General features: G+C 43.6%; 1 protein-coding gene across 2 annotated transcripts in view; it reads left to right on the plus strand.

Annotated features, from left to right (window-relative positions):
- The first annotated feature begins 8,335 nt into the window (after nucleotides 1-8,335).
- LOC310864739 (muscleblind-like protein 1) overlaps nucleotides 8,336-13,824 on the plus strand; it is a 98,697-nt gene continuing 93,208 nt past the window's right edge. Inside the window, exon 1 of one of the 2 annotated variants that reach the window (XM_083773466.1) lies at nucleotides 8,336-8,467. The gene's annotated coding sequence lies outside the window, so the exon portion shown is untranslated. The remainder of the gene's footprint in view (nucleotides 8,468-13,824) is intronic. The other variant, XM_083773464.1, reaches the window with a different exon arrangement.

Genomic DNA, 13,824 nt, shown 5'->3' on the forward strand with positions numbered 1-13,824 from the left:
GTTGGATCCACAAGGTTAAACATTCGGCTAAACTTCTATGTCTTTTGAGATACTTGAGTTTTTGAGTTTTCTAAGCACATGATCTCTTGCATTATCGTCTTAGCTTTTTGCTTGTGGAGAGATATATCCATAATCCATATTCTATATTATGAATATCTCCAATACAACTATTACCAGGGGCTATCTGCAGTATCTTCTTCTGTGTGTGTGTGTGTGTGTGTGTGTGTGTGTGTGTGTGCGCGTGCGTGTACATTAGATTTGAGATTTTCTGTAGGCAGGGTCAGGTACAGTATATGGATCAGAATGCATTGCAAACTGTACTAAGCAGAATCAATATAGCCCCAGGGCCTGGCTTACAGTGAACTCAGTTATGCAGAAAGCATATCGTTGCTGTCAGGCAGAAACATTGTATCTTCTCAATGTTTCAGCCATTTATGTTTTTTATGTTTTTTTTTTGTTTTGTAAATTAATGACATACTTCATCATTCAAGAGCTTCACACAAAAGTAGTGACAATAGGCAATCTACAAGCTCACAATGTGATGTTAGAGTTTGGCTATACTTTCTTTCAATATCATTATTTAAACAAAACTCATAGTGATAAAAAATGAATGGTTTTGGACATACAAGGTTTCCACCCATCAGCGATGATATAGCATCCTGTCTCTTCCCACTCATCTGCTTGTGGTTTTCCTGGGTTCATGATTGGGATTCCATTGCTTCACATACAGTGTAAATAAGCAAGTAACTAAGGTGTAACTTACAAACTCTGGCTTATCCGTGAGCACAGTGTGTTAAACTGTACAGCTGACTGCACCCCTTGGAGGACTCTCTCCTACACACCTCGGTTGCAGCAGCATTGCAGCTTTCCACTTTGACGCTGGCTGAGAAGATTTCTTCAAAATGTCTTCAACATTCCCTGTTTTAGACATGAGCAGCAGTCTCCTGTGGAACAGTCAGACAAGACCAAATAAGGAATCATCCACATTATTCCGGGTTTTCTTTCCTCACTTACTTTATGTTTTGTAATATGGTTTTCAAAGTTATGGCCACAGTAGCACGGGTTGGCCTTGCTCATTCTTTAGCATAATGACTTGTTTGTTCCATCCTGATAGATAATTTGTTGTATCACTGTGATAAGCAGACCATGGAGTACTGGCATTTAACATGACTAATATGGCACAGGGCTACTGATATCTCCAGTGATCTCTATTCAAGACTTACAAATACAATTTGATCGCCCCATGCTTTCAAACATGCACAGGAACAGTGACAGGGCCTTTACAATAGGCTCTGGATGCAAGACACACAATACCCCATAGCCGAGGTGTACTGTGTACTCTAAAAAGCAACCCTAATTGGGCACAAGTCTGCAAGGGCAGCATTAATTACAGGAGCAGCTCCACCACCCTCATTATGCATAAGGCTAATCAATGGCCAGTGCGCTTAAGGGGAGCTGCAATGGCGTAAATGAACGGTTTCTGTGAAGTGTGTGCGTATGTGTGTTTGTGTGTGGGACTGGTTAGTCCTAATATATGTAATGAATAGATGTGGCACATAGAGCCTGTGGACACCTGCTATTACCATTAGCTCCCAGAGAGTGGACTAATCACCCTGGTCCTCTAATGTGAACTGGTTACTCCAGGTGGGGCGAAATAGTTTCGCGGCGGAGACGTAAGTCCCGACCTATTATTTTCCGTTGTTGGCTATATTCGAGTACGTCATGGCGTAAATATCAATTCATCCCGACGGTTCAACAATTCGCCCCAGCGCTTTATTTTCGTCGTGGCGATGTCTGATTGCGTCGCCGTTCGCGACGTATTTCATAATAGGTCTTGGCTGTTTGATAAGAATTCGCCACGACTTAATAATAATTCGTCGCAGCGTTAAGAATCCGTTGTGGCGTGAGGACTCGTCGCGGCATAGAACGGGACTCGTCGCGGCTATATCTACCCGTTTGCGACGTAATAGGTTGACTTTGGTATATTTGCGGTGGTATTGCCTTTTTCCGCGCATCGTGCCCGGGGCCCGGCACTGGCCCTGGCCAACACAATAGATAACCTACAAGGACATATGAATTTAATTTATATACACGGCTATATTCATTTAGCCGATCATCAAAGCTCACCGCGCTCGTATAGCGCATTGACTGTCTGTCTGTCTGTCTGTCTGTCGGCCGGCATCTGATCTACAAGCTCACGCATCGCAGCGGACAGCGGTTGATTATCGCTGGGCTGCAGCCCCCCCGCCCCCCCCCCCCCCCCCCCCCTCCTGCAGAAGTCATAGCTTGCCATAATTCCAATGATCATTTGCCGTCTGATTGATATGCAACGAACGTAGGCTATTGGTTTTATAAACGGCAGATCGGAGAGCGCGGTTCTGCGCAGCCCCGTGCGCCTTGTGGATCAGAGCGCACGGGGGTTAATGATAATACTATATTATATAGGCCTAATAGGTATATGACAGACAGACAGCCAGCCAGTCTGTCTGTCAGTTAGCCAGTCAGCTATATATAGCCAGTCAGCCAGCCAAATAAAAACATGGCACATAGATGACACAAGACTCAGTGAGAATAGCATAATGTATCATACAGCGAATGAAAGCAAACTTCCCAAGGATGTGTGTGTGTGTGTGTGTGTGTGTGTGTGTGTGTGTGTGTGTGTGTGTGTGTGTGTGTGTGTGTGTGTGTGAGACCTATAAACTCTCGTCCTCTCTCTCTCCTAATTATTGTGCAGCGCAGCTGTACACACACACACCGAGTACGAAGTAAGTAGCCTATAGTCTACGGCTCTAAAAACATTAAATACTGCGGGAGTATTTATTAGCACACTAAACAAAGTTGGATTTGTACATTGCAGAAACTGCAGAATGCAGGTTTATCAGAGCGATATAGTGCAGCTGTGAGTGAGTAGCTGCTGCTGCTGAGTCCGTGCACCAATAGAGCGACCGCGGCAGCGGCACGTATGCTTGAAATATTAAATAAAAATATGTCGGGCTTCCGGGCCGGGTCCGGGCCGTTTCTGGACTGTACCAACGGGCTTAGGGCCGGACGGGCCTTAACTCCACGGGCCCCTATATTTTAGGCCCGTGCAGGGCTCTAGTGTGTGTGTGTGTGTGTGTTAAATGTGGTAATTTAAATGTAGGCCTATTATATATACACGCACCATACAAGCACTTATATTATATAATGTGTTATACAAATGGGCAATCAACATATAGCAGCACCCCCCACCATAAACATGGAATTGCGCTATGATATTAAAATGGACTGAGCTGTGATTGCGCCGTACTGCGCCGGCCGGTAGCCACTGGCCTATTATGCCTATAAATGCATATCATGCCTGTTGGTGAAATATAAACATCTAAAATGGTTCAGTAATAATTAGCATAAGTTATTATTAACGAAAAACATCTAATACTATTTTAAATTGGTCTAATAAAGTTAGTAACTAATCAGAAGCAGCAACCATTTTGTTTCAAACAACTATAGACCAATAAAATAGTAAGCTAGTATTTATGTTTTTCGTTAATAATAATACATGCTAATTATTATTGAACGCAAGTACGCTGGTATGTACGCTATGGTACACTATAAGCTTGTATATCTGTTTATTTTAAGCATGCGCCGCATTCTGTCAGAATCTCGTGTGTGTGTGTGTGTGTGTGTGTGTGTGTGTGTGTGTGTGTGTGTGTGTGTGTGTGTGTGTGTGTGTGTGTGTGTGTGTGTGTGTGTGTGTGTGTGTGTGTGTGTGTGTGTGTGTGTGTGTGTGTGTGTGTGTGTGTGTGTGTGTGTGTGTGTGTGTGTGTGTGTGTGTGTGTGTGTGTGTGCGTGCGCGCGCACATGTGTCACACATGATGTGTGCTATATATGTTATAGCTAGAGACGCAGAGGCAGAGACATATTTATTTAAAATCATCCTGGCACAGGCCTATAGACAACAACTCCGCGGGTGCGCAAGAGCCGAAGCATCCGCTGGCAAAATAATAAGCCAATAATAATAAGTTGCGGGGCGGGAGCCTTAAAATATATAGGCTACTCTAAGGTGGGCACCCACTGTCGTTATAGGAATCTTCTGCCCTTGCCTATAGAACTGCCCCCCCCCCCGCCTATCTGCCTATCTGCATGCGCTACGACGCAGAGAACGCAATGCGAGAACTCACTCTTTTACTTTACTTTAATAAAGTACTTGTAGTCTATATTATCCACCTAAGGCGAGTCATTGAGACACAGACAGACAGACAGACAGACAGACAGACAGTCAATGCGCTATACGAGCGCGGTGAGCTTTGATGATCGGCTAAATGAATATAGCCGTGTATATAAATTAAATTCATATGTCCTTGTAGGTTATCTATTGTGTTGGCCAGGGACCCCCCCCCCCAGAAGGACGATCGTAATCACATTGCCTTGCGCTGTGCGTAAAATAGTATTTTTTTCAGTATGAGGCTATACGCAGCATCTACACAAAGTGCAAAGGGGGGACCCCCCCAAGGGTCCACATGGGGTGGGGGGGGGGGGGGGAGGCACACGGATAGGAGCACAAGCGCTCAGACGCTCACACACACACACACACACACACACACACACACACTCACTCACTGCACTCTCGTCGCTATGCGGACCTCCGTGATCCCCCAAGGGTCCCCCAGGGACCCCCCCACCCCCCCAGGGGTTCACGGACGAGTGTCGGGCCATCCCTCCACGGAACCGGACCGGCGAGGCGCACGTGCCGGGCCCCGGGCACGATGCGCGGAAAAAGGCAATACCACCGCAAATATACCAAAGTCAACCTATTACGTTGCAAACGGGTAGATATAGCCGCGACGAGTCCCGTTCTATGCCGCAACGAGTCCTCACGCCACAACGGATTCTTACCGCTGCGACGAATTATTATTAAGTCGTGGCGAATTCTTATCAAACAGCCAAGACCTATTATGAAATACGTCGCGAACGGCGACGCAATCAGACATCGCCACGACGAAAATAAAGCGCTGGGGCGAATTGTTGAACCGTTGGGATGAATTGATATTTACGCCATGACGTACTCGAATATAGCCAACAACGGAAAATATTAAGCCACGACGCAAAATGATTCAGTCACAACCTAGGTCGTCCGCCGTGAATGGATTTCGCTGTCTCTCGGTTATTCAGTGTCCCTATAACATTCAAGGCCCCTTCATTGTGGAGCTCCACACAGCACCTTTATCATCCCTGCAAGTGAATAAATGGATGAGGGCTTGATTGTGGATCGCCATCTCCACTGCAGCGTGAAGATCTTAACACCTGTTGCCTTTATCCTCTATTTGGACCCTTTTCTCTCGCAGTAGCCAAACGAATAGAGATATCTAATATCTAGGCTTTGAGAAGTTGCTTCCATGAATAGCGGAGTCCGTTGTGATGCAATGACGATTCTCTAACCAATCAGTCTGCAGGGTTTTCACTTCAACTATGGGTTACTTCAGCTTACTTGGAATCTCAAGGTGATTCCAAAAACAGGTACTGTACCAGATAATAGGTATTACTTTTGCCTGATGGAAAACCAAAAAGGTCAAGTTGGAAAATATCTCTACTGTGATTATCAGCAAATTCTATGGCTGAGCCGAATGGCTCGGAGCTCCAAAGAGTTGTTCATTGCATTGAATTTGCATTCAATTAAGATTTGGGCCCAGGCCGTAGCGTAACGGTCTGGGCACCGGACTGGTAATCCAGTCGCAGTGTGCCGCGGGTTCGACTCCCGGACCCGACACGGCCTTTACTGCATGTCATCCCCCCATCTCTCTCCCGTTTCCTGTCAGCCTACTGTCTGTCCCTTCAAAAATCAATAAAAGGCGTAAGCCGCAAAAAAATATCTTAAAAAAATAATAATAATTAAGATTTGGCCCCATTCCGACGGCTTTTAGCCTATTTTGTAATGTTTTAAGTGTTTTATTTGTACCACACTCAGTATTACATTAGAAATGATAGTGCTTTTATACTATCGGCCTTGTATGAATTCGCCGGACAAATGGAGGACACCTGACAACATGCTCCGCTGCCCACACAAACTGTAGGAAGGTTATTCAACAGGAAATAAATTATAATTTTCTAACTTGAGGCATACAAGAATTAACCCTTTGTCAACGTCAAGTTCCACCTGTGGTGAAGCTGTGTGCCAGAATTGCATCAGAGTGGAGTTGGCTCAGGGGTGGCTGGTGGTAGAACAGCCGATGGGTTCCCAGTTCGATCCCGGGCTCCTCAGAGTTGGTGTCGAAGTGTCCTTGAGCAAGACTCTGAACTCTTATTTGCTCCGGATGAGCAGGTTGGTGCCTTGCATGGCTTCCTCCGCCATCGGTGTATGAATGTGTGTGTGTGAAATTGTGAATGGGTGAATGGAATTCAGAATCTATGTAAAGCACTTTGGATAAAAAAGCTATATAAATGCACCATTTAGCATTTTGTGGTGCAATGATGGATCTAACCGTTATGTATATTTTGTTTTTAAAGTGAATGGGTCCTTTTCAAAACAAATGCACATAACAGTTACATTCGTGGCAAAAGGTTTTCTTTGTAAATTTGAAGAGCCATACACCTACGTAAGGAGTGTTGTTGTTTTTTCTCACACTGTGGCGCGCGCACACACACATACACACACACACACACACACACACACACACACACACACACACACACACACACACACACAGTTATCTGTTTTGATGAATCATTCAATCCATTTTTATTTCAGAGACTATTATAGGTCCATATAAAAAAAACAATACAGGGAACTAGAAACATAAAACGAGGCACATCTGAAAAACATACAGACACTCTCCAATGTCTACAGAAACGGGAAAAGTACCTAATTGTGTGAAATATGTTTTGAACCCTGTCCGTCCGTCCCTCTGTGTGTCCTTTCATCTGTTGTTGTTACCAGCTAATCTCCGGCACCGTTGGCCCGGTCACTATACCAAACTGTGCACACAGACTGTCTCAAAATGTCCAGAACGGCCTGTTATTGTGCCACCATGCGGCCATGGCTGGAATTTGTTTTATCTTCTGGTCAGACAGAATTATGCAATAAATACATTGGCAAATGTAGACATGTCTGTAAACTAGATTAACCCTGGCGTCCCTAATTGTAATGGTGGGCTCAAATATTTCTTCAGGAACACTAGTATTTTCTTTTAAGTGTACTTTACCCGCATGTGTGTCTCAAAGAAGTGGTTAATAAAAATGTCCACCCTTCCTTTTTTATTGAACCCTGACGGTATATGGAGTGTGGAGAGTGTAGGTTTAGCATGCAGCATGTAATGTTTTATCAACCTGGGGATGGTGACGATCCTTGGAGAGTCCAATAGATGAACGTAGAGGAGGGAGGAAGGCAGGAAGGGAGGGAGGAAGAGAGAGTGAGGAACAAAGAGGTTGAGCAAGGAAGAGGGATGCATGAAGCCTGGAGAGAAGGAGGGTAGAAGTGAAGGATTGAAGAGGGAGGGTTGAGGGAGGGACAGCCAATGGGAGGGCTGCTGATTGACAGGGCCTGAAGTACAGCCAATAGGAGGGCTGCTGATTGACGGGGCCTGAAGGACAGACGTGGTCTTCCACCCACTCTGTCGCCATGGAAAACGCTGCTGGTGATACTTTTTTTTTGTATCTGTCTCACTCTCATCCCCCTCTCTCTCGTGGCTTGATGACCCTGTAAGTTAATTTCACAAAATAACAGAGATATTAACAGCTTCTGACAAGGTTATTCACTCTGGAAACTAAAAAGAAATATTTTTCTATCACTTCTATCTGGTTCCAGGAATGTAACCAACCGTCATACAATCACGCACGCGCATACACACACACACACACACACACACACACACACACACACACACACACACACACACACACAAGCGCACCCAATTAGACGTCCTCTTGTTATCTCAGGAGACACAAGCAACAGTTAGAGAATAGAGATCACATGATTCAAAGAGGACCCTTTCCTCATTTCGCTGGCACCTGTTAAGTCAAGCCCAAAGTGAACATTCAATTGGAGATTGTAGAGAGGACTGTGAAGGGAATGCAGATTAGAAAAACACACACACACACAGTCACACACACACAATCACTTTTTATAGTCAATGCACATGTGCACAGAAAGGAGATATTGAAGTGGTGAGAGAGAGATGGAGGTTGGGGGGGAGGCTGTTGCTACAGCAACCTCAGCCGCGGTGGTCGTCATCACAAGGCAGTTTCTGCATACTGTGCGCGTGTGTCAGTAGAATGTGTGCTCAGTCTTCTCTCTCCAGACAGGAGGAGAGGACATCCCCCCATCAACGTGCTGAGAGAGAGAGAGAGAGAGAGAGAGAGAGACTGAAGCCCCATAATGCACTGCACGGTGCAGGACTGGAGTCGTGCAGATTCATCAGTTCTTGTTCGGAGGGTTGTGTGCGAGCAGAAACACACAGACTCGTGCAGGAGAGACACATAGTCTAACAGGCAGGTAAGGTTTCATTTCTGTATACCGGTAGTTGTCTGTATGGCTAGTTGGGGTGCATTATGTTCTGTACCGTAGCCTCTGTTTCTCCCTCTGTGTGGAACTCATCAACACAGACAAGAGGCTAGCATTAATATTTTGATTGATATTCTGATTCCGACAACTTCCCTGCCTGTTGCTAGTGGTTGCTGCTATATATTTCCCACATGTAGGCTACACAAGTAACAGCTGTTTATTCTTTTGCTTGCCAGGTACTTGTGTAAGAGACCATAGCTCATTTCTGTTATAAATGCTGTATACAGTTATACAGTAACTGTATCAGTTGGTTATTTGAATATATGACAGTCTGTGCATATACTGTCAAATATGCCCTTGGTCAGTCAGTTTGCATTTTGTTGAATGTTGGTACATTATGTAAAAAAATGTCAAAGCACTCATTTTATTTCCTCAAAGTTTGTGTAAAAATGGACATGTCCATGAAAGGAAATTATAATACTTACGGGACAGTGCTCTTTATCATAAGCCTGATAAAGCATCACGTAGTGACAGTGGTGTAAACAAGAAGCCCATCCAGTACTGGTCATTTTGTGGTGTAACTCTTTCTCTTTTTACTTAAGTAAAGTTATACTGCAGTAGTGACATTGGAATTACTCAAGTAAAGTACAAATACTTCAAAATTGTACCCAAGTAAATGTACTTAATTCCTTTCCGCCACTGGAACACGCTATCCCTCCTTCTGATGCTTGCTGAAGAGAGACCAACCTGTATGAGTTGCTATAGTGCAGCCACAGAGACCACACCTCCCAACTGGCTTAATTCCCTGCACCTACCAACTAAATAGTCCTCCTTGGAGGAACATGGAGGAATCAAACCCCAGTCATCGAGGTGGTGGGCAGGAGCTTTAACCAAGCGCCACCCAGGCACCGTTAAATCTGCCTTTTACACTTTAGACTGGGAAAACCTTGTGTGTTTGAGTGGTCAACAGACTTCACAACGAGGCTTATTGGGACAGGGAGGCATGTAGCAAACTAATAATGTACAGTAGATCAAACTAAAACGATCTTGAACTATTTAGCTTTGATAGCCCCACATTAACTCTTCCCTGAAGAAATCTGCCTGTCAAAATGGTGTGCCTCCTCTTTTCATGACAGATTATTTCTCTCTCTCTCTTGCTCTCTGTCTGTGTCTCTCACTCCCCCTGTATCTCTGCTGTTGTGTCTTGTGTGATATATTGCAATATATTATCCACAGGAGACCTATATAAATAACTGACAGTATTAACCATATCTCTCTTCAGTAATAATACATTTTTGCTGTTGTGGAGACTCAGAGCACATATTGCGTGTGTGTACTGTGTGTGTGTGTGTGTGTGTGTGTGTGTGTGTGTGTGTGTGTGTGTGTGTGTGTGTGTGTGTGTGCCTGTAAACATGCACATATCGCGCGCGCGTGTGTGTGTGTGTGCGTGTGTGCGCTTGTGGTGTGTGTGCTTGCATGTTTAAAGGACCACTTCACCACTTTTCAACCATATATCTTCATATACTAGGACGTAGGTCCTCGCTAATAATCATGATAAAATGACAAAACAAAATTCTACTCAGTCTGTGTCACAGGAGGGCATCATCGTTAGGCAGGGTTTTTTTTACAAAAACGTTTAGATTTGTATTATCGTGATTCAATTTTCGCATTCCAACTTTTCAGGAATAGAAAACTTGCAGTTTCTATTAGCTTGGATTCCCCATCGATGATGTCACTGGTGGATGAACTGCCCACAGCCCTCCTATGAGACACAGACTGAGTAGAAAGAAATTGTGCCATTTTTATCATGATTATTAGTGAGGATTATATGAAGATAGGATAGATTGAAAAGTGGTGAAGTGCTCCTTTTAGTGAGCTCAACATTTAGTGGATACATGGTTTCAATATGAACTACAAATGTTATGAGCCTTTCTTTTATTTCCTGAATGGGAAGTAAACAAAGATCCGCTCTTATAACTCAGTTACTATTCCAGATACAGAGGGAAACAATTGATATCTAGGGAAATTGGCTTATCTCTGACTCCTTTACCTAACGAATGAATGAATGAATGCATGCATGAATGAATGAATGAATGCATGAATGAATGAATGCATGAATGGATGGATGAATACATGAATGAATTAATGAATGAATTCATGTGTCATATATCCCATATGGGATTATATGACACATTTAACAAAGTACATTGAAAACAACTGACATTACAGTCCTTCCTGTTCATATACCATAATGCATTATTTGAACAAAATGAAAACAAATAAAACAAGGCCATTTTATATGAAAATGGCCCTCCTCATTGACCAGGCCTTTTCAAGGAATGAGGCAAAGGAAAAAGTGTTTGAAATAGGCGTTTCAGTTTCATCCAACCATATAAATTCATGATTTGGATCTATCTTATTAGAAAGTCTCTCCCTAATAGAGTTGTAGAATGGACAATAAAAACATTATGTTAAACTGTTTGATGATTGCTAATGTAATGTACTGTAGTTAGCCGATGCACCTATAAGATAATGATAGTGTTGTGGCGTGTCTCCTGACAACAGCAGTGTCTGAAGGAAAGTGTCTGCAGGATGAGAGAGAAGAAGGTTGTAACTATACTGTTTGTGTGCACAGTAGACTTGGAGACATGGAAAGTTACGAAAGAAATTGGTGCATCGTTTTGCATAGTCAGTGCCATTATAATTGCACCTCCAACAGAGTTGAGGGAGTTCATTAAGAGTTATGGCATTCACTTCTTCCACTGTCATAGAACTGCCTGCTGCAGAGCAACACGTCACATTGATTTGTGTATACGCGACAATATCATTCAATTAATCAAATAGTTATTGATATAAAAATCACAGAAAAGAATGCAGCCCTAACCTTGATGACCCCTGGTCAAATTTTCATTGTATTGGAGTGATATGTGTTGGACTCCAGAATCTGTTGCCACACTCACAACATACAGAGTCTTGAACACAGGGTAGACAGGGGCACTGCAATGGCTGTTCCTGCCATTGTCAGAAGTCGATCCATACAACAACTTGACCTCAGCTAGTTCAGCTATTGAACAAAGAGGTCTGTTATGACTGTTGAAATCCCCTCAGACATGCAAACTGCTTGAACTGGCTCACCCCGACTGTATTTTCCTTTCAAAGAAGAGATGAGGTTCTAGGTATACGGTGTAATATTCTTTGCTGTCGGTCCAGGCGCTGCTCTGCTTAGCAGCGAGGATCAAAGCTGATACATGGAGCCAGATATCCAGGTCCAGTTTGCTTCTCCTTTCCCCGAGTGTCGTCTCCATCTCTGAGTTTCTCTCCCCTGTCCCTGTCTTAAATGGTCTGGAAAACAGGGGACATGTGTTCATGGTTCCACGGCCTTGTCTTGACGTCATCAGAGCGATTCGGTCTGCGAGGTGGACAGAGTGCTGAGTGTGCTGACTTGTATTACAGAGCAGGGCCTGAAATAGCCTTTTCATTCCCTCCTCCATATACACTCATCACTGGAGCATCCAGCGGCCGTGTTGATGTCCAGGGAACTCTATCAGTTCTCACCCAAAAACGCTGTCTCTTCTCTTGCCTTCCCACTGTCCCCTGCACGTCTTGTTGACTTTAGGTCTAGGGGAGCATTGTCTATTCAAATGATTGAGTTAGACAGTCGTTTGCCTGGAAAGTCCTTTTATTTGTCTTCTGTGCACAACCCTTTTTTGGGCACTTTGACTTGCCAGCTCTAAAATCAAAATTCCATATTACCGGTGTCTGTAGTGAGTTCCTGCATGGCCCTGTGAGCGAATGATAAATATTTATAGGAGCTTAAACTAAACATTCACACTTAGAGCAGCACACAGAGATCCATCATAAGAGCTTTAGAGGGCAAGCTGCAGGCAACTGTTCAATCAACACCTTTCCCCAGACATAAGCACACACATACATTCTCTGCACAAACACGAACAAACACACGCTTACACTGCAGCCAAAAGTCAGTAAGTGCAGTTTTTGAGTCTCTCGACTCCTACCTGATACGTGCACATGAGAACACGCACGCACGCACGCACGCACGCACGCACGCACGCACGCACGCACGCACGCACGCACGCACGCACGCACGCACGCACGCACGCACGCGCACACACACACACACACACACACACACACACACACACACACACACACACACACACACACACACACACACACACACACACACACACACACACACACACACACACACACCTGGCATGCTGTTTTTCCTTTTTTTTCAGTAATATTTTTATTGATTTTTACATTTTATGACAAAGACAAGACAGGAAAAACAAAACAAACAAACAACAAAGACAGCTCAGCTCAGGCGTGTTGTGGAACAAAGGACACAATTATTCACTTATACCAAAAATATGGACACATTTGCAGTTTGGTGCTTGAAAGTTTAGATGGGTTAACAACTCCAGAGAAAATAAAATAAAATAAAAGATATGCATTATACATACATACATACATAACAATAATATCCATAATCCATAACTTTATCAATCAAGGTTAGTGGCATGGCTTCTGTCCAGGAACCCTATGGTCAAGGTGGTAGCTAACTGAGGGCCAACAAATCTCAAATATGGGTCCCATATTTTATAGAAGGTATCTGTGGTGGAGCGTAGCATGCAGGTTAGGAATTCCAACGGCATGCACTGCATGATTATTCTGTGCCAGTCTTTTTTTGTTGGTGGTTTCTCATTAATCCAAGACAACAGAATATTTTTCCTAGCAGCATAAGTTAAGAGATTAAACAGACGTGTATGTATAGGGTCAGGTTCAAACTCCATATTAAAGATCTCATTCAACTGCTGCACGATACCCAACCAGTATTGTTTAATCTTATGACATGACCATATACAGTGAATATAATTTCCCTCTTCAGTTTTACACTTAAGACAGAGAGGAGATAGAGTAGGATTCATTTTATGGCGAAGGCTAGGTGAGATCTGTAATCGGTGTATGGTTCTTAGCTGAATCGACCAAGCTCTATTACACACAGAAAGTTTTTTGGCATTTTCAAATATTTCCCACCAAACCTCGTCTGAAATTTCAACCTCAAGATCACTTTCCCATTTCCTGTTAGCATCTTGTGTGTCAACAGTTGTTTTGGATCTTAACATGCCATACAGAATACTTATAAACCCTCTTGTAAAACCCATTGTCTGTCAGCACTCTCTCAATTGGAGAGGTAGTTGAATTAGTTGATAGTGTTGTGCGTCTGAGAATGAAATCCCTCACCTGTAAAAATCTGAAAAAATGACTGCGATGTACTGTAGGTCATATTTTTGTTGTATTTGATCAAATGACATGAGTATAGG

Source organism: Protomyctophum parallelum (genome assembly GCF_964188405.1).
Source record: "Protomyctophum parallelum genome assembly, chromosome: 9".
NCBI classification, from domain to species: Eukaryota; Metazoa; Chordata; class Actinopteri; order Myctophiformes; family Myctophidae; genus Protomyctophum; species Protomyctophum parallelum.